Source organism: Lactuca serriola, chromosome 8 (assembly GCF_051521515.1).
Source record: "Lactuca serriola cultivar US96UC23 chromosome 8, Lser_US96UC23_V15, whole genome shotgun sequence".
Classification (NCBI taxonomy): domain Eukaryota; kingdom Viridiplantae; phylum Streptophyta; class Magnoliopsida; order Asterales; family Asteraceae; genus Lactuca; species Lactuca serriola.
The window spans coordinates 276,332,458-276,353,000 of record NC_136415.1 but is presented as its reverse complement, the minus strand read 5'-3'; positions in this window follow the sequence as shown (position 1 = coordinate 276,353,000).

Genomic DNA, 20,543 nt, shown 5'->3' with positions numbered 1-20,543 from the left:
GATGATGAAACCATTGCTGACATGTTGAAACGCAAAAACAGTCGCAATGTTGATGATGATGTTAATCGTGTGGCGCGAGAGGCTGAAGAAGCCGAACGCAAGCAGAAGGAAGCCCACGATCTCCTCGAGAGCAGGAAGACTCTCTTCCCTGCATGGACTCGGGAGCGAATGATTAAGGAGGCCATAGATACTCCCAGCATCCTATGGCTCGAGCCGGTGATCTCGTTCGACTGCTATAATTCTGTCGATTCGCAGTTTGACATGCCGTTGACTCGAAAGGCGTTTATCTTCCACGCCTTCTCAAATATTTTTGAAGTCCCTCATCCGAACCCTGAGGTGGATAGGGAGCTGATCGAATTCTATCTGAAGGCTGCTCGTCCTCAGTATTTAACATGGAGCGCCCAGAAGATAGTGAACGTTCGGGTATTGAAGCCTTACACCGAAGGAAGATTCATTAATGTTCGGTTCAAGGTGATTCGAGGGTCTGCAAGAACTGAACATCATATATCCCTGGCAGATCTACCGAACTTAAATCCTCATGATTGGATTGTCTTGCATAATATCCTTTTGACGAATGAAGCCGAATATGGTCCAATTATAGACCATCTCAAAAGGATGTTAGTCTGTTACATCATGGAGGTAGCCCTTATGGATCAGGAGGTAGCCACCGCCTTCAAGAAGAAATCGAAGATAGCTCCTGTGGGATCGGCCAATGATCTCAATCAAATGAAGATGGGCAAGATCGACCCAAGACGCAATTCGGTTATGTTCACTAGAGCAGAAGGACAGAAATGTCTCTTTGCTTTAGCTGACAAACATCTTTACACCACTGCTTGTCTAGAGCATGTGTTATCGATCATCCGAAGGTGTAAAGAGAATGCAGCGGATGATGTTAAGTACTTCAACGACATGATCCAATGGTACATCAGGTTTAGGCAGACGATACTGGCTCTTATCTCTTGTCTGTTTAACACCGTGAAGAAGAAGGTACCCGCCTCCGCTGCTGGCCCAAGTAACAAGTGAAGATCTCGCTCCAATTGACGCAAAGGGGGAGATTGTTGGGTTGAAGATTCGCTAGAGGATTGCGTCATTGGGCTAGGCTTTTAGTCCAATTATTTTGTACTCCGGTTTGGGCCTATCCAACCGAGATGTCTTTTAGATTTATTATATAAGTATATGCTTGCATGCATATTAGGTTAACGATTCAGAGTATAACGATAGAATTACAGATTTCTTTGATCGTTCTTGTAAACCTACTAATCCTCTACAGTTGATGTTCTTAATCGAGCTCTTCTGAGGGTTTTGTTTTAATCATTCGACTCGTTTGATTCATTCTTGACTTGTTCTTTATTTTCGTGTTCTTGCTGTTTAGTATTTATTTACCTGTTTAAGATCTAATCGATCTTCAAGATTAAGTTTTTAATCTCATCAAGTTTCTTTATTTATTTTACTACAACTTTAACGACACATTATATAAATAAATAAAACATTTACTTATTTGGCGACCTCCAATTAACGGAACTTTTATAAACTGGAATATTCCGTTAACGGTAACGGGGTAATGTAACAGAATAAACTTGGGTTGTAACACTTAGGTACCCAAATTCTGTCTTGGAATACCTTCAACCCTTGGTTGTTTTTACCGAATACTAATGTTTTGCCCAAACATTCTTTCTTTCGGTCATTTTTCTCTAAAGCTTCCTCTTGAGCTTTCTTCATACTTTCCACAATTGTCGAGACAACTTCAATTCTCAACGCTCTTGGCCTTTTCTTTTCAAGTTTTACCTTCCGACTGAGAGCATCAGCAACAACATTTGCTTTACCAGAGTGGTAAAGTATCTCGCAGTCGTAATCCTTGAGTAACTCTAGCCAGCGTCGTTGCCTCATGTTCAATTCCTTCTGATTAAAGAGATATTGAAGACTCTTATGATCAGTGAAAAGTTTACACTTTGTGCCATAAAGATAATGCCACTACTAGAAAAATAGCCTTTTACGACGCGCAATTAATGACACACACTGATAGAGGACGCCCATTTGTGCGTGCCTAAAAATTAATGTCAGCTTTCTAAAAATTTGAAGGATAGAGGACACGTATTTTTGCATGCCCTACAATTAGTGTCAGAAAAAAAAAAAAAGATACGGAGGACACCTATCAAAAAGTGTGCATCGTGTAACTATGTCGCTTTATATTTTTTTTTAGGAAACACGCGTTTTAGGGGGAAAAATGAAATCCAAAAAATTAAACCCCGCCTATTCATCCCAAAAATTTCCGCCTCTTCGAATTAGGGCCTTCGCCTTCATCCACAGCTTCGTCAATTCCTCGATCACCTCCACCAAAAACCTAATTCTCGGTTCGAACAAGTTCTTACACTCTTAATTCGACCGTAATGAGCTGGGGATTTAGGGTTCTTACCTCCTCGTTATCAATTTGAGCCGATGATTTAGGGTTCCTAAATCCGACCCTAATTTTTTCTATCTCACTCGTATTTCCATCTCATCCCTCTCGCCTGGTTCAAAACACGAACACACTATTTCTTTGCTTATTTTGGTGTTCACCAAGATCTGGTTTCCATGTAAGCTTTACGTTTCGAGCCCAAACTATCCTCACGCGATGTCATCAACTTCTCTTACTTACGCATCTGCACTCGATGGTTCTCTGTCTAGAAGCACCACTCCCGAACCTCAAATCGTGGCTACGCTTCATCATCACCACACGCTGCTTGGTTCTGGTTTTGCTAGGGTTTGTTTCATCCATTCATTGCCTCCCTACCACAAGCGATCTTATAACTCTGCCCAATCGACCCCCTTTAATCATCTTTTCTATATCTTCATATGGTAAGAGCTTCAAGATTTATCTCTTTCCCAATTAGTGAGTTCTTTTTTTTTACTTGATTACCGAGTTTGTTCTTGCTCGATCTTCGCATGTTTCCTGAAATTTTTCCTGTTAATCGCTTTATTTGCCACGAAGATACAAGCTCTTCAGATACTCTTGTCAAAGACATCACTGGCTCCCCTCTCGTCGTTGCGGACAGTCTTCCTTCTCCTTGCCGTCGTCGCCACTGCTTCCTCCACCCTCGCCGGCGTCAGACCTTTTATCTCCTTGCCAACGTCCTTTTCTTCCTTCCCGTCGCCGACATCCTGAACTTGTTTGGTAAGAGTTTTAGGTTAGGGTTCAAATCATATTTATTTGAAGCTTTTTTTGGTAGGCTGATGATATACCGATAATGATCGACAAACACGGTACTCTTTCTTAGTAAATTACAATTTTGGTCCCAAAATCTGCAGTTTTACTCATAGATACTAGGATCGCTCCCCCCCCCCCCCCCCCTCATGCTTTCCGTTCCAGATCGCACGTTCCGGAATCGGGAACAATAGCGATCCAATCGCCTAACAGATCATGATCCAATTGCAAAATAGGCCGATCCCAAATCGCTAGAAATTCAATCATGTATCAGTTTGGAACGCGCTTTCCATCTATTGAATCCGCCGAACCATCAATTTATGGAACACGATGATGGAAATTGCAGATTAAAAAAAAGCATCGGCAAGTGAAACATTGGTTCCAAACTTGGGAACCCAAATTGCTAAAAGAAAAAAAAAAAAAGAATGATCGTTACTTATAGGGAACTCAAAATCAGTTACCCAATCCGTTTTTATCACTCTATTTCACAACATCATTCACAACATCAGGATCCTAATTCGTCATTCTAGTGTTCTACATCTTCAAAATTCCAGTCCTCCATTTTTTAAGTTATTCGTTTCTTATAGTATACTGTTATGATATCTTGCACTTCACCAAATACTGGTTCTTGTGAACACACTCTCAATACCTTGATATATGCTGATAAGTATGTTTTTTTTTCTTTATATGAGCACCCAAAAAACCCTAGTTCTTTGATTATGTTTCTGATATTACTTTACAACATGATAATAAACAGAGTTAAAAGCCTTTCAAAAGGTTCAAAAAATATCAAGCTGGAAGCACACAAACAACTACAAAAGACTCATCATCAGCAAACACACTAAGCCTCTCTGACAATGAAGACACAAAAATAGTATTTACAGATACAGGTAATAGAAGAGGTGCACAGTCACAACGAGACAACATTTCTTCAGATTTCGATAAAAAAACCTCTTCCTACATAATCCTCAAATTACACCCGCGATGACACCTTACAGCAGGCTTCTGGAAACAGATTGAAGATACAATGGAAATTGTCCATGAAGTAAGGAGAAAATTGTTTAAATATTGTTGTGTGTATAAAAATGAATAGACAGACTACTTATTAGCCTTGTTGGAAATCAGGAAATGAAACTGCTGGCAGAAGTTGATAAACCAGGAAGCCTTATCAACAACTACGTGACTCAGTTAATTTGCTATCTTATTGACGTACGCTATTGGCATCATTACAACGTCCACATAGTGCCTTGTTGGCCGGGTACTTCAGTAAGTATATTCCTAAATTCTACAATCTCCGTGCCTTGATTACCATTACATCACCTAATGCCTTGGTATTTAATTTAGATAAGGATTTACTCCAAAATAGTAATTTTACATAAATTATATCTTTCACCAACATGTATGAAGGAGTCAGTCAGTGAGGGAAAGTAGCAACTTTTTCAGAAAAGGAAAACCCTTGTCCTTGTGTAATTGACATACATATTCTAGTGCAATTAAATTACGTTTTTTTTTAATTTGCATTTTGATTTTGGAAATTGAAACAAATAGGTGGAACTGTCACATCCAAATGCTGAACTGAGACTGCTTAAAGTATTCTATCATAAGATTTACAAGGTATTTATTGCAGTTTATCCCACTGTCACTATGTTTTCTTTTACTATTATTTATATCCCATTCCACCATTGTGTTGTACATTATTAGAGCCTCTAGTCCCTTGAGGGAGGGAGGGGCAATGTGAATGTGAATGTGGGAATTGTGTTTTTGAAGTTTTCTTATATTTATCCTTTCAGATCTTTCCAATAACAGATTCCAGAAGACGAGAAAGATCTGGGGCCCCACAAACCGGTTGATTCATGTTTACCATTTCACAAAAGAGACGGCGCAGAACCAGATGGTACATAATAAAATAAATACATTATGACTATTTATTTGTATCCAACAGTCTGGATGTGTAATTAATGATTTTACTTACATTACAGCAAGTGCAAAACTTCTGAGTTAAGGTTGCAACCCATAAACTAGAATACAAGAAAATGGTCAAACATGTGGAAGGCTACAAATGAAAAATGGTAAAAAAATATCACCTGGCTGCATCAATTTTAGCTTCCTGTCAACAAAAAAAATGGTCATTTGACAATTGACATAAGCAAAAGTGTTATTAAATTAATATACTTTGATTATGATTTATAATATGCACCTCAGATATGAAATAATGATGTCTGCATGGAGTAAGTGTTATATATGGATATAACTCCTGCAGGATTCATAAGGCAACCAAAGTGGGGTCACTTGCGGGACCTACATATGGCAATAAAGCAATGTGAAGAATATTTGGTAAACGCAGATCCAACTCATCAATCCCTTGGTATAAACTTAGAGGTATTTTTATAAACATATCAATATGCATAGTAGTGAATAAGTAGTGTAAATCTTTTTCACACAATCTGTTTGTTCTCCAGGCAGATGTATACTATAAAACACCCGATGACTGCAACTTTTCTTTCAAATTATGGAAGCGCTTTATATGCAAATGTGATATTCAATGGGAAATCATATTTTCTCCCTGCATGGTATGTGAGCATTCTTCCAGATTCTAAGAATGTTATTTTCAACCCAAGCGAATCGAGTTAAGGTTGCAACCCATAAATTAGAATAATAGTATATCTTGGATTAGTCTTTTATATATAAAGGCTGTTTTTTGGGCTACTGGAACTATCTGAATCTAAATAAATGACCATTTTACCCTTTTGTATAGAAATGATAGCACATAACAAATGACTATGTAGCTATAAATTACAGTTTATTTTCTACAATTAATAATACGAATGTATTTATATTAAATCACAATATGATCAGTAACGTAAATTGAACACTGTATCTAAACATAATATCAATAATAATTTAAACCAAACATAATAGTTAAGAGCTGTTTTGGTTGTGGATAAATTTCTGCTATATCAAGTGTGTTGAGCTAAGGAGGTTTTGCATTAGGAATGATCTTAAAAAGTTATTAGACTTCAGTTTTTAAATATTATTATAAAAAATATATTGTTAAAATAGTATTCTTGAATTTGGAAGTTGTAAACTCTTGTAACTATAGATACACATGTTGATGACTTCTGACCCTTATTTGATTTGTTTTACTTTGAACTAAGTTTTTTAAGGTTTACTTCTTTGACTTGGTAAAAATAATAGTATTCTTGAATTTGGTGCAGGGTCCTCTATTGCAAAGGTGATGCAATTTATCACCGAGCACAAACATAGTAGGTGGTGCAGATGAGGTAATCCTTTTAACACCCTTCAAAATCCGATTTTGCTGATCAACTTGTTGGATTCATGGCAACTTTGTTAGTTGGTCCTCTATTGCAGAGTTGTGACATTCTCTTACTAAGTTTGTATATATTTATTTCAGGGTGATTTTGTATCCAAAGTTGTTGATATAGCCGTGAAAGAACTCATTGCAGTTGCCACCTACAGAGAAGGTAAGCTATAATATGCCAAAGTTGAATTACTTTTTAAGAAATAGCAACCTACTTTTAGTGATTTGTTTATTATATCAAACTTCTCTTCCTACTACTATAACATTGAAAACAAAAACAAAATCACATTTTCATTGTTTTAATTGGATACATTTTAGCTCCCAAATTTTTAGAAGGTTATCAATTTGTTTTCTACAATTATAACGTTTTTTTAATAATTTTCAAATCTTGAAATGATTCGTTTACCCCTTAAAACACAAAAGCATATGATATGAAATTACCTTATGTTCAAGCTTAACCTTCTTTCCTTCCCCAAGAATCTCCTGTAAAGTGTGAAACTTTACACATACAACATCAGAACACTTCATGTTGAAGTTGCAAGAAACAAAGAAATCGAAGCATCACTTGTGGTTTAATTCAGATTCTGGGACAAAAAGAGTCCTAGGGGTATTTTTGGAATATTTAGTTTTTCTAACTTTTATGCGTAGTCCTAGGGGCTACAAAAGGAGCTATTGTTAATGATGAAAGACAAGGTTCAGATTCAAAAAGTGTTGTAGAGCTAACAAATGGTTCTTCAGGTATGCAATACTCTAGGCATAATTATAATATAAAACTATAAAAAAATTCATTTTTTGATATATGTTTTGTAGAGGATACAAAGAGAAAATCTTGCAAAGGATATTTTTTGTTTTGTTTTGCAGAGGATACCCCTCACATTTTCCCAAATTACCCTTCCTCTACAATGTTTTTTTCTTTCTGTGTATTTTGTGCATCAGGTAAAGTTGATGGAAGAAAGGAATATGAAGCCACTTGATTCAAATCTTGCAGCATTATCAGCAAGATACAGTAAAGACTTGGAGTTGAATTTGGCTAAGTCATTCTTGAGTGAGATGGGCCAATGTACAACTTCTTATCCATATAATCAACTGCTTGGAGCATTAGTCTTAAAGAATTATGAAAGGCAAGATGCAACTTTACTTAGTTGGAATTTGATGTACAAAGTAGATTAGATGCAAATTTAGATATTGTAAAAAATAGAATTGTATGACATTAAATTTTATGCAATGGATTGTATTTTTTGTATATGATATTTTATTTCTATTATGAGACATTAAATGCAAATTTAATTTAAAAATTAATAAATATACAAATATATTTTTTTAGAACATTTAAAATTATGATACGCAAAAATGTGTGTCATCTTCATTTATGACATGACCTTTCTTGACAGGGGTTTCCTTGATATGCATTGCGTGTCATAAACACGCGCGTCGTAAGGTTACGACACGCAAATGCGTGTCGTCTTCCTGTATGACAGGGCCTTCCTTGATACGCATTGCATGTCGTAACTGCGCGTTGTAAATGCATGTCATAAATGCGCGTTGTAAATGCGCGTCGTCTATAGAGGACGCCCAAAAGCGCGTCGTCTCTCGTTATGACATGGCCTTCCTTGAAGCGCATTTGCGTGTCGTCTGAGCGTTTTATGACGCGTAATGAGCGTCGTAAAAGGCTGTTTTTCTAGTAGTGTGCCTCCATATCTTTAAGGCAAATACTACCGCTGCCAACTCCAGATCGTGAGTGGGGTAGTTCTTTTCATGCTCCTTCAATTGCCTTGATGCATACGCTATCACCTTATCCCTTTGGGTCAGAACACAACCTAACCCAACTCCAAAGGCATCACTTTAAACTGTGAAGTCATCAACTCCGTCAGGTGACGATAGAGTCGGTGCTTCACACGACGTTTTCTTTATCTTCTCAAAGCTTCCTATGCTTCTCATTCCAAGTATAGACAGCTCTTTGGTGGGTCAAAGCTGTTAATGGAGTCGCGATTAAAGAAAAGCCTTGGATAAATCAGCGATAATATCCAGCTAATCCTAAAAAGCTTCAGATCTCCATAGGACTTTCAATTGTAACCTTCGAGTTATAAAATAAATCCTTATTGAGGACTCCTTCTTCTTCTTGGAATAAGTATTTTCCTTCATTTATTGTAACAAACCGATGGGTCATGTTCTAATGATCTCTCATTGTATACTGCACTACTTAGCCTCAGATCTCCTAGGGACAAATTTCAGAACAAATTATACCTTCCTTCATGTTCTAATGTGATACAATCACAGTTCAACATGTATCATTTCTAACTACCAACTTCTTTAACAATGAGTGCGATACTTCTATTGATCGCTTTGATCAGCTTTCATTTCAATCTTCTGGCTTAAGCCAAATGTTACATCGAACTTGGTTCTCTGAACCACATAATAAACTCATCGTAGTCGGACTCAATTTGATATGACCTCTAAGGTTGGAATAACAATCATCTTCTTAGTCATTACCGAAACAATGGTAACGACAGACTAGAACAAGACGGAATCAAATAATAGCTTCTTGGTAACCTTGTGACTTTCCCTGATCTAAGTGCGAGTCCCGTGCTTCCAGTAGTATAGATCTCTACTACTATTCACACCTACTCATACTCGTCCCAAGTACTGTCTTGCAGTCCCCAAGTCCTAAAACCACAAAACAATTTAACACATACAAATGTGTCCAATTAATCATAAAATTTTCCTAGACTCTACTAGGACTTCTTTCACGCGTATCTTCAATGATCAACTCTACTTCAACTTGGTTGGTGATGGAAATTCCAGATGATTGGGACAACTTCAAAAATTACACCAACCATTCTATTCATCAAACGACAAAACCAGGGTTTATTTTATTTCCTTGAAACGATTACACAAAGGTTCAAGTTTACCCTATACTATGCCTCTCATAGGCTAAACCACTTGTTACTATTCACATTACTACTTCGTAACTTGATCTTCGAGTATCAAGTCTTGACTTCTACTTCCTAGTGTTATTAATTGCTTCGTCAAGAATATCCTGAAATTCCTTTGGCGCTGATGGTGCACTTGGCCTTGTTACTTCATTGTTCTTCGGACAATTCTTAGAAATATGGCCTTCTTCTTTACATCTGTAGCACACCTCCTTGGGAATCGTACACTTATTGGCGTAATGCCCTATTTCTCCACACTTAAAGCACTTCACCTTCCCGTCACAATTCCTAGAGTGTTTATTTTTGCACTTCCCGCACCATTTTCCTTTATCTCTTTTTTTTCCAAACTTTGAGGATATGTTGCTCTTGTTGGGCCTTGAAGACCCCTCAAATTTCCTCTTCTTGCCAACTTCAACTTTGTTGGCGGTTGTGTCATTGATCATTTCCTCAATAGACTTAGCAACCCTAATAGTTGCCTCAAGAACAGATGCCTGACGTACTGGCACAATAAGTTCATCCTTACTTTGTTGAAGTAAATGTTTTGTTTCTTCCATCTGTTCACCTAACATCGTACGTACCATTGCCTGCACTCCAGTCATCGTGATTGGCTCAGGCTGTGGATTATCACTTCTGAACCCACTTTGAGTACTTGCCATTTCGATCTTATACACCAATCGTAGGTGAATTTAGATCTTCATTTTCGTTAGATGTTAAGTCTTCGAAACGTTTATATGTTAGTTCCAATATCGTAGTCATACGTTTAGAATCCTACACACATAAGGTTTCCAGATCCGGTCGGCAACAGACCATAGATCCGAGCAAATAATAGCATCATTATAGCTATAATACAAAACATTTAGCACATAAAAGCATTTTAGGCATCCTTCCTAAAATAAACTAGTGCTCGTGTCTAAATTATGGTAGACACTCATCTCACAATCATCACTTAGCATTCTAAGTTTAAGTCTAGAAATCGTAGGATATTTCTTAGTTCGCTTAAACTAATGCTCTGATACCAACTGTGACATCCCCAATTTCTCGGCCAGAAAAGACCGATTTAATTTATGCTTTTTAAAATCAAATCAGAGAAATCTTTATAAAAGATGTTGCGGAATTGGTCCCCAAAACAAAATATGATAAAAGTTTGTCAAAACCTTTCTTTAAGAAATATATCATTTCCTTTTTATATCAAAACCTCGGGATGTCATGTTCCGATACAGATCAAAAGCATAAACAAGACATTATAAGCCTTACGACAGTTATTTGTAACTACTGGCCTATAATCCAAAATTCACTCATCATCATCATCCGACTATGCTTGGGGTCCTCTACCTGTAATACAAACAGCTGAGTGGGTCAGGCTTGGAAGCCTGGTGAGCATATAGGGTTTTCAACCCACAATACATAAATTTATTATGTATAAACATCAATCAATCGACCGAATTAGCCCAAACCCCATTATTTTATTTATTTCTTAAGGGTTTACCCTAAGAATCAACTATCACTCCTTCCTAAGGATTCATCCTAAGGAATAGACACAAAGTCACCTCGTGACCAGGGTTTATACAACGGGCACTAATTCCATGGCTTCCAAAGTTTATTCAACAATTGCTAAGTCCATAGCTCTTATTTATCGACAGTATTATTTACAGGTATTCTCTCCTGCAATACATGTCAATGGGTTTTAGAGTACAACAAATGAACATATAGTTCATTACACCTACATGTTGCGGGCCTGCTAGTGTTCCATAGACTGTCTAGAATAGTTCATGGTTGTCATCCATACTCTGCTGAATGACGGAGGCCAATATTTTGGGTAAGTGATTCTCTCAAATTTCACCACTCACCCTCAACTCATGATCAATATTATTGATCATCTCCTATATCCAACTCATCTTTCATCATACCCACTATTTCATCTACCCATGTTTTACCCAACATTTTTCATAAATAAAAATACATATATATTTTAAATTATTTAAAAACATGTATAAATCATTCCTTCAGCACCCATCTCAAATAAACAAACAATATATATATATATATATATATATATATATATATATATATATATATATATATATATATATATATATTCACACAACACGTATTTTATGTAAAATACTTCATATCTATGTGTAAGGTGAAAGTAACTACACACTCACATAATTTAATGAAAACCGGGCAGCAATTCGTTTCCTAAAATGATCGTTTCTAATAAAACCGAGAGTTTTATTGAGAAACCGGGCTCTGCGAAAGGTCGGGCTTCGAAACCGAAAAGATAAATTTTCCGCGCTTCACGGGCTCTTCGTGGCGTATTCCGGGGCTTATAATTGATATCGGGGCTTCGGGGGATGATAATATGAAAGAAATATGGAGAAAGGTGCTAAAAATGACAAGTTTTCAAAATACCCCCGGGAGGTCTCCCTTCTATTTATAGGGGAGGCTTCTGATCGGACGACTGAGAAGGAACCACGCGTCGCAGATCCCAGGGCTCGCAGGGGAAGGCTCGCACGAGGGCTGCACGTGCGAAGGCTTGCTGGCTTCCTGTGATTGAACCGAAGTCTACTGGTCCGAAGTCGGCTTGGTGGTGGGGTCCGCAGGCGAGGGTGCGCAGGTGCGAGGGACTCGGTGGCAGCCTCTGATTGGACCATGGACTCATGATCCATGTGCAAGGCTCGGACACGAGGATAGTACACGTGTCAGACTGCTAGTGGACCGCAGTTACTGTTCATGCGAGGGTGACTCAGCAGATTTCACCACGGGGCAAATGCGAGGCGAGGACACGTGGCAAAAGCGTGACTATGCGAATTTTCTCGATTTTTGTGCAAAAACTTCTAAAATCCATAACTTTCGCATACGAGCTCTGTTTTTGACGTTCTTTATATGCACGCGTAGTTAAAATTACGTTCTACAACTTCCGTTTAGACTTTGTCGGCTAATTTTGACTTTAATTTTTATATTATGATTTTTAACAGACCGGGACAAGAAATCCGTTAAAAGTTCATAACTTCTTCATCTGACGTCCGTTTTCGTCAAGCTTTTTACCGTTGTGCTCCTAATGACGAGACCTTCAATTCTCGTTTAGGTTGTGTCGGCTAAAAATTGCTCGATCTAAAATTCGAGTTTTTTAGATGTCTACTGCTAAGCTGAAACTTCGAAAAATCATAACTTCCTCATACGAAGTCAGATTTGGGCGTTCTTTTTATCGAACTTCTCGGTTTAACGAATAATACGACTTTTTTTAGATTACTAAGGCTAAAAAGTAGTTTATCAAAAACTCACTTTTTACGACATTCGGCACCGTGCCGGTTTTGTCTCGAAACTTCGACATGTCATAACTTCTTCGTTATAACTCGGATTTCGACATTCTTTATATCCCCAAAATCCTTGTTTCGACCACTACCACTTTATGTAAAGATATAGGGCTTATCTCACACTTTAATTTTGACGCTTATTTTTTTTTTAATTAATTAAACCCTAATAATTAAGCATAAAACACATAATTCACATAAAATTCACATAATTCCTTTTCATTTCTTCTAAATGAGTTACAAAGGTTAACCTAGACCATTATGTCAATATTAATGCCTAGCCTAGAAACACGAGCGTTACATGATATATTGAGGATAACTCACCTAGCACTGCTGAAGTCCCGCAGATGAAACTCCAGCTGCTGGTTGACAGATTCCCGAACTACCAACATCAAACAATACCCAATTAATAACTGGGTTCCAAGCCCAAGGTCCAACTCACACTCCAAAAGCAGAAAAGTCAAGTATGGCCAAAGCCCAACATATGGTCCAATTTTCCAAATTGGGCCCAGACCTCAACATGGTCTTTCCTTAAGGCCCATCCTATTATTCTAGTCCAAACTCTTGGTATCCCCATGGCCCAATATCACATAATTATAAAGGCTTTGTTATGGCCTATCTATGGCCCAATTTTCCAAATTGGGTCCAAGTATCTCACATGGGCCTTACCTTAAAGCCCATCTAATTACTTTGGTCCATTAACTTATTCTTGGATAGCCCATCAATAGTCTAATCGCCAAAGCCCAATAGGAAGGCCCTAACTCAAGGCCTAAGTGAAATTAGGGTTTTCACATGAAATGACAATTAAGGTTAAGTGTTCCTACTTAACCCATTAAGGACTTAATCCATTAAGGACGTAATCCATTATGTCCATTATTGCCTTAGGTTAATTTGCCAACGATTTTAATTTAATATTGTAAGCTTATTAATTAATTCTGACGCGGTCCCGATAAATCCCAAAATTAGGGTTTCGTGGCATTAGGGTTTCCAACCCAATTACTTGCCCATTAATCAAATGGTTAGGCTTTTAGGCCAATTGGGCTTCATTGGCCCATTAGGGTTTCAAACATACCAATGAGTCCAAAAATGCAAACGAGGTACACCGCCACCGAACACGACGACTGGTGGCGGCAGCCACCACCTCACGGTGGTCGTTTAAAGTTTTTCTATTATCATTCCGGTTACAAATTACAATAATACACATAATGGCCCAAAATAAAATTCCAATAATTACACCCACCACCACCTTGTGGCGGCAGACGGTGGTAGAGGGTGGCAGCCACCACCTCACGGTGGTGGTGGCCCTCTCGCGACTCCGGCCAAGATAATTATACAAACACACGACACACACACACACACTTCTATTGTGAGATAAGCCCAGCCACCCACCTGGTGGCGCGTGATGATGGCAGCAACAACGCTAGTGGCCTCAACCATGACTAACGGCAGAAACTAACGGCTAACGACTTCGGTAATGCGTCGGCAGGAATGAAGGAACGGGGTAGGCACATCTGAGGGTGGCAGTACACAACCACAACGTCATCTCAGCAGCTTCGTCCTTTCCAGCAACACTCGCAATAGTAGTGGCTGGTGGCTTACGGACTCTATAGCGGGGGTGGCGGCTCCGGTCGATACTGGTAAGGAGGCGACTAAGAAGGCTCCGAAAAGGTGGTATCAACAGACACAACGCCGGAAAGAGATGGAGAAAGGTGGCAGTCGAACTGAAGACGGAGTCTGTGTTATTTGTCGACGATCGGAGCGGCGGCGGCAACTCGTCATCAACAGAAATGGTGTCACATCGGCTGGAGGTGAGAATCCGGCAGCACCCGAAGGTCACTCGCAAACCCCCATCGGTCTTCAGCATCTCCGGTCAAGGTGGATGTCGTCGGAGCTCTTGGTCGATCGGAACAGCAAGGAGTGTCGAGTGGTGGCGGCTGGACGCTGGAGGAAGGAGGTATAAGGTGGCAACTACAACATTAGCATAGGGTTAGGGTTCCGGAGGGATAGATGGGTTATATACCCGGGTCCTTAGCCTTTTCCCATAATAACAAGAATGGTACCTCCTACCCCTTCTTCTTTCAATTTCGATCCAGAAATTACCATTCCCACCCTACCTTCTAAAATCCTTACAAAATGAGTCCAATATTTACTCTTTGACCCATGCTTCCATAATTTATTTTCAAAATAAATCCTGAAATTACATTTTAACCCCTGTAGATTCAATTCTTGTCATTTGGCTTCCCGAAACCAAGAACCCACTAATTGTTAATTAATTTTGGACAATAATAATATAAAACAATAATAAAAATTACTTCTCAGGGTTCTGGGTTCATTATTTAATTATTATATTTTAAATGAGATGTTACAACTCTCCCCCACTTAAATTTGATTTCGTCCTCGAAATTGTTTCTTCTCATTCCTTACATGCCAAAAAACTTGGACTACAATCCCGATCATAACCCTAACCTTTCCACGACAACCGTAACCAATCCTCGCAGGGGTTCTAAAACCCGAAAATAAACGAATCCCTTGCAATATGATCACATTTACTCAATCCGTAATCTGAAGTCTCGAGATGGTCTGGCTCCCTGACAGACTGCCCACACTGGATCATTGTCGATTGCATTGCACTTAACTCCCAACTGGATGCTCAACTTCTGATAACCTGAGGTTCCCACCAGAAAACAAAATCACAAATCCCATACCGCTAACTATGATCCTTTAGTTCCCGAACCACATACATATAATAACCAGCTCATAAGCATAAATACTCATACTTGGCCCAATCAGCCTCGGGCTGGAATACCAGGCATGCCTACGACGGGTCCAGTCATCCTAGGATGGAATACCCTCGTATCACGCACAGGTTTGGTCCAATCAACCCTCAGGTTGGAATACCAAACACGTAAGTTCCACTCAATCGTAGGATCAATTCATCCAAAATATATTCAAACCAATTTAAGACTTTTTAAAACATTTAAAACCATTAAGTTATTACAGTTTACTTTCAAAATAAATTGAACATCAGAGTATTCCCAGAATCAATCATGAAAATATAAGGACGCGCACGATCATGCATTTGCCTTCCCGTAATCCTCAGAAGTACTTGAAACAATAATCGATAGATGTAAGCTCGAAGGCTTAGTGAGTTACCCCCCAAAATACCAACATATACCACACAACAAAATAATAACAAACAACATGTATAATGAGCCTTCATCATGACTAGACCACCTCGAAGGGCCTACAGCCTATCTGGACCGCTCCTGAGCCTTCGGCATGACTGGACCGCCTCGCAGGGCCTACAGCCTATCCGGACCGCTCGTAGGGCCTTCAGACTGACTGGACCGCCTCCTCAGGGCCTACAGCCTATCCGGACCGCCCCGGGTATGTTGGCCTACAACACGAAGCAGGACCGCCTCAACCCAACCCCCAAACAAACAAACATGTGCACATTGATAACATACAAACAATAGCATGCATATAACAGTCAAACCAATCTAACAGATCACAAGCATATCAATGATCCTATAACCAAGACACCGACCTAACAGGTCACTAACATGGCATCCTAACTACCAGGATGTAAATCAGTATGCATATCATATAATAATCCGAATACAATCCATAAAGGGTCGGCCTTGGTGCCTTAGACCCCGTTGATATAGTGAGGATAACTCAACTGGCACTGCTGAAGTCCTGCAGATGAAACTCCAGCTACTGGTTGACAGATTCCCGAACTACCAACATCAAACAATACCCAATTAATAATTGGGTTCGAAGCCCAAGGTCCAACTCACACTCTAAAAGCCCAAAAGTCAAGTATGGGCCACAGCCCAACATATGGTCCAATTTTCCAAATTGGGCCCAGACCTCAACATGGTCTTTCCTTAAGGCCCATCCTATTATTTTAGTCCAAACTCTTGGTATCCCCATGGCCGAATATCACATAATCATAAAGGCCTTGTTATGGCCTATCTATGGAAAATTGGGCCCAAGTCTCTCACATGGGCCTTACCCTAAATCCCATCTAATTATTTTGGTCCATTAACTTGTTCTTGGATAGCTCATCACTAGTCTAATCGCCAAAGCCCAATAGGAAGGCCCAACTTAAGGCCCAAGTGAAATTAGGGTTTTCACATGAAATGACAATTAGGGTTAAGTGTTCCTACTTAACCCATTAAGGACTTAATCCATTAAGTCCATTATTGCTTTAGGTTAATTTGCCAATGATTTTAATTTAATATTGTATGTTTATTAATTAATTCTGACGCGATCTCTATAAATCCCAAAATTAGGGTTTCGTGGCATTAGGGTTTTCCAAACCCTACTTAGGGTTTCCAACCCAATTACTTGCCCATTAATCAAATGGTTGGGCTTTTAGGTCAATTGGTCTTCATTAGGACCATTAGGGTTTCATACATCCCAACGAGTCCAAAATTGTAAACGAGGCACACCGCCACCCAACACGGTGGCCGGTGGTGGTTTCAAGTTTTCCTATTGTCATTCCGGTTACAAATTACAATAATACACATAATGTCCAAAATAAACTTCCAATAATTACACCCACCACCACCTTGTGGTGGCAGACGGTGGTAGATGGTGGCAGCCAGCACCTCACGGTGGTGGTGGTGGCCCTTTCGCGACTCCGACATAGATAATTACACACACTTCTATTGCGAGATAAGCCTAACCACCCACCTGGTGGCGTGTGATGATGGCAGCATCATCCCTAGTGGCCACAACCATGACTAATAGCGACATCTAATGGCTAATGGCGGTGGTAATGCGTCAGCAGGAAAGAAGGAACAGGGTAGGCACGTCCGAGGGTCGCAACACAATGCCACGACGTCATCTCAATAGCTTCGTCCTTGCCAGCAGCACTCACGACAACAGTGGCTGGTGGCTTACGGCCTCTATAGTGGGGGTGGCGGCTCTGGTCGATACTGGTAAGGAGGCGGCTGAGAAGGCTCCGGAAAGGTGGTATCAGTAGACGCAACGTCGGAAAGAGATGGAGAAAGGTGGCAGTCGAACTGAAGGTGGAGTCTGTGTTATTTGGCAACGATCGGAGCTGCGACGGCAACCCGTCATCAGTAGAAATGGTGCGATAGCGGCTGGAGGTGAGAATCCAGCAGCACCCAAAGTGTGACATCCCTATTTTCACGGCCAAAAAAGTCCGATTTTGTTTATGCTTGTTTGAAAATCAGAGTAATATTTTTCATAAAAGTATTGCAAAATTTGTTCCCAGTAAAACACAATAAGTGCGTTATCGAGCCATTTTCGAAGAAAAGTATTTTTAATCATTTTAAAACATCTGGGATGTCATCGTAAATACAGAAACATAAGCATAAGCAGAACTTACATTCATTATCACTAGTGATTTATATCTCCTTAATCTCTCAGTGTAATGTGACTTCATATCAACACCTGTGATATAAATAAACTGAGTGGGTCAGGTTGGGAAACCTGGTGAGTACATAGGGTTTTCAACCCACAATAATATAATTATTATGTTTAATCATCAAATAGTTAACCCAATTACTGATCCCCATTATCTTCTTTACTCTTAAGGATCTACCCTAAGAATCAACTATTTCTCATTCATTCATTCCTAAGGATTATCCTAAGGAATAGGTACGAAGTCCATCGTTGTCAATGACACAGCTGTCAAGCACAACTGCTAGTTTTATCACTTAGGTGCAACTGCCAGAATTGTGACATTCTATATGAGGCACAGCTGCCAATATCGTCCTTTGAGCACAGCTGCTAGGGTTATCTCGTTTATTGATAGTATCGTTTGCGAGAGTCCACTCGCAATACATGTCAATGGGTTTTTAGAGTACACCGGTGAACACATCGTTCATAACACCTACAGGTTGCGAGCTTGCTAGTGTTCCACTGGACTGTCTAGAATAGTCTGTGGTTGTCATCCATACTCTGCTAGATGACGGGGCCAACATTTGGGAACAAGGCTTCTCACATCCTCCACCTCTTAACCTTACCTCATGGTCTATATCATTTCTCAACTCATCATCCAACTCATATTTCATCTACCCATGTTTTACCCAACATATTATGTAGATATAAATAGATATACAGTTTAAATTGATAAGTTATTAATTAACTTGATGATCAATTAGATCTATGTAACAGGTAAGCGATGAATATATAAACAGTAAATAACCCAAGTATGAATCAAGATGTGTCGAATGATTAAATTACTCAATCCTCAGCAGAGCTCGACTAAGAACTTCCACTGTAGAGGATTCTAGGGTTACAAGAACGATAACAATAAACTTGCTGAATAATAAGTCTCTGATCGTTCTATTCTATTGTTACATTCTAGGAGCATGCAAGCACCTATATGTAAACTAAACCCTACTAAACTCACGGATGGATAGGCCCATACCGGAGATACATTATAGACTAACTAACGAACCCAATAGACGCAATACATAACACAAAACACGACCCAACAATCTCCCCCTTTGCGTCAAATTAGAGCGAGACTACTTCTTCTTCTTGCTTGGGCCAGCAACGGGAGCCTTCTTTACGGTATCAAACAGACGTGTGATAAGAGCAAGGATAGTCTGTCTGAACCGAATGTACCATTGAATCATATCATCAAAGTACCTGATATCATCCGCTGTGTTCTGCTTGCATCTGTGGATGATCCCCAAAACGTGTTCCAAACATGCAGTGGTATAGAGATGTTTGTCTGCCAAGGCAAAAAGACATTTCTGTCCTTCGTTCCTGGTAAACATGACAGAGTTTCTCTTCGGGTCAATCTTCCCCATCTGCATCATGTTGAGATCACTGGCAGAGCAACAGGAGATACTGTAGGTTTCTTCTTAAATACGCTCGCAATCTCCTGATCCATCAATGCAACTTCCATGATGTAGCACACGAGCATCCTTTTGAAATGGTCGATGATCGGACCATATTCAGCTTCGTTGGTGAGGAGGATGTTGTGCAAGATAATCCAATCATGGGGATTAAGGTTGGGAAGATCTGCAAGTGAGATGGCATGTTCGGTCTTGGCAGATCCCCGAAGTACCTTGAAGCGAACATTGATGAAGTTACCTTCACTGTACGGCTTCAAGACCCGAACGTTGACAATTTTCTGAGCGCTCCAAGTCTGATATTGGGGTTGAGCAGCCTTCAGATAGAAATTGATTAAGTCCCGATCAACCTGTGGATGAGGATGAGGGAACTTTGCAACGTTGTCAAAGGCATGAAAAACAAACGCCTTTCGGGTCAGTGGCATGTCGAACTGTGAGTCGACAGTATTGGAATGATCTAAAGAGATCACAGGTTCCAGCCACAAGATACTTGGTGTGTCAATGGCTTCCTTAATCAGCCTCTCAAGAGTCCAGGAAGGAAAAAGAGTTTTCCTGCTCTCAAGAAGGTCGTGGGATTCCTTCTGTTTACGTTCGGCTTCTTCAGCCTCTCTTGCCACACGATCATTGATGTCAGCCTCATTGTTTCGACTTTGCCGCTTCAGAATGTCGGTAATTGTTTCTTTATCATCATCTTCACTCTCCTCAGCAATCTTTTTGCCTTTGTCTTCCACACCAGAACCGGAGGCTTGGCCTACTGGAGGAGGTTCGGTTGTGTGAGTTGCTGAAGCAGGAGGTGGTTGAGACATTGTTTCCTTCTCTCCCCCTTGTTTCGGAATGGACACGAAATCAAGGAGCCCTTCGATTTTGCTGAGTAGGGCGAGGGCGGGAGCGAGCTTCTCTGCAAGGGTACGGCGTACTGAATAATTGATGATTGGGTCATGCGCTTCAAGGATGTTG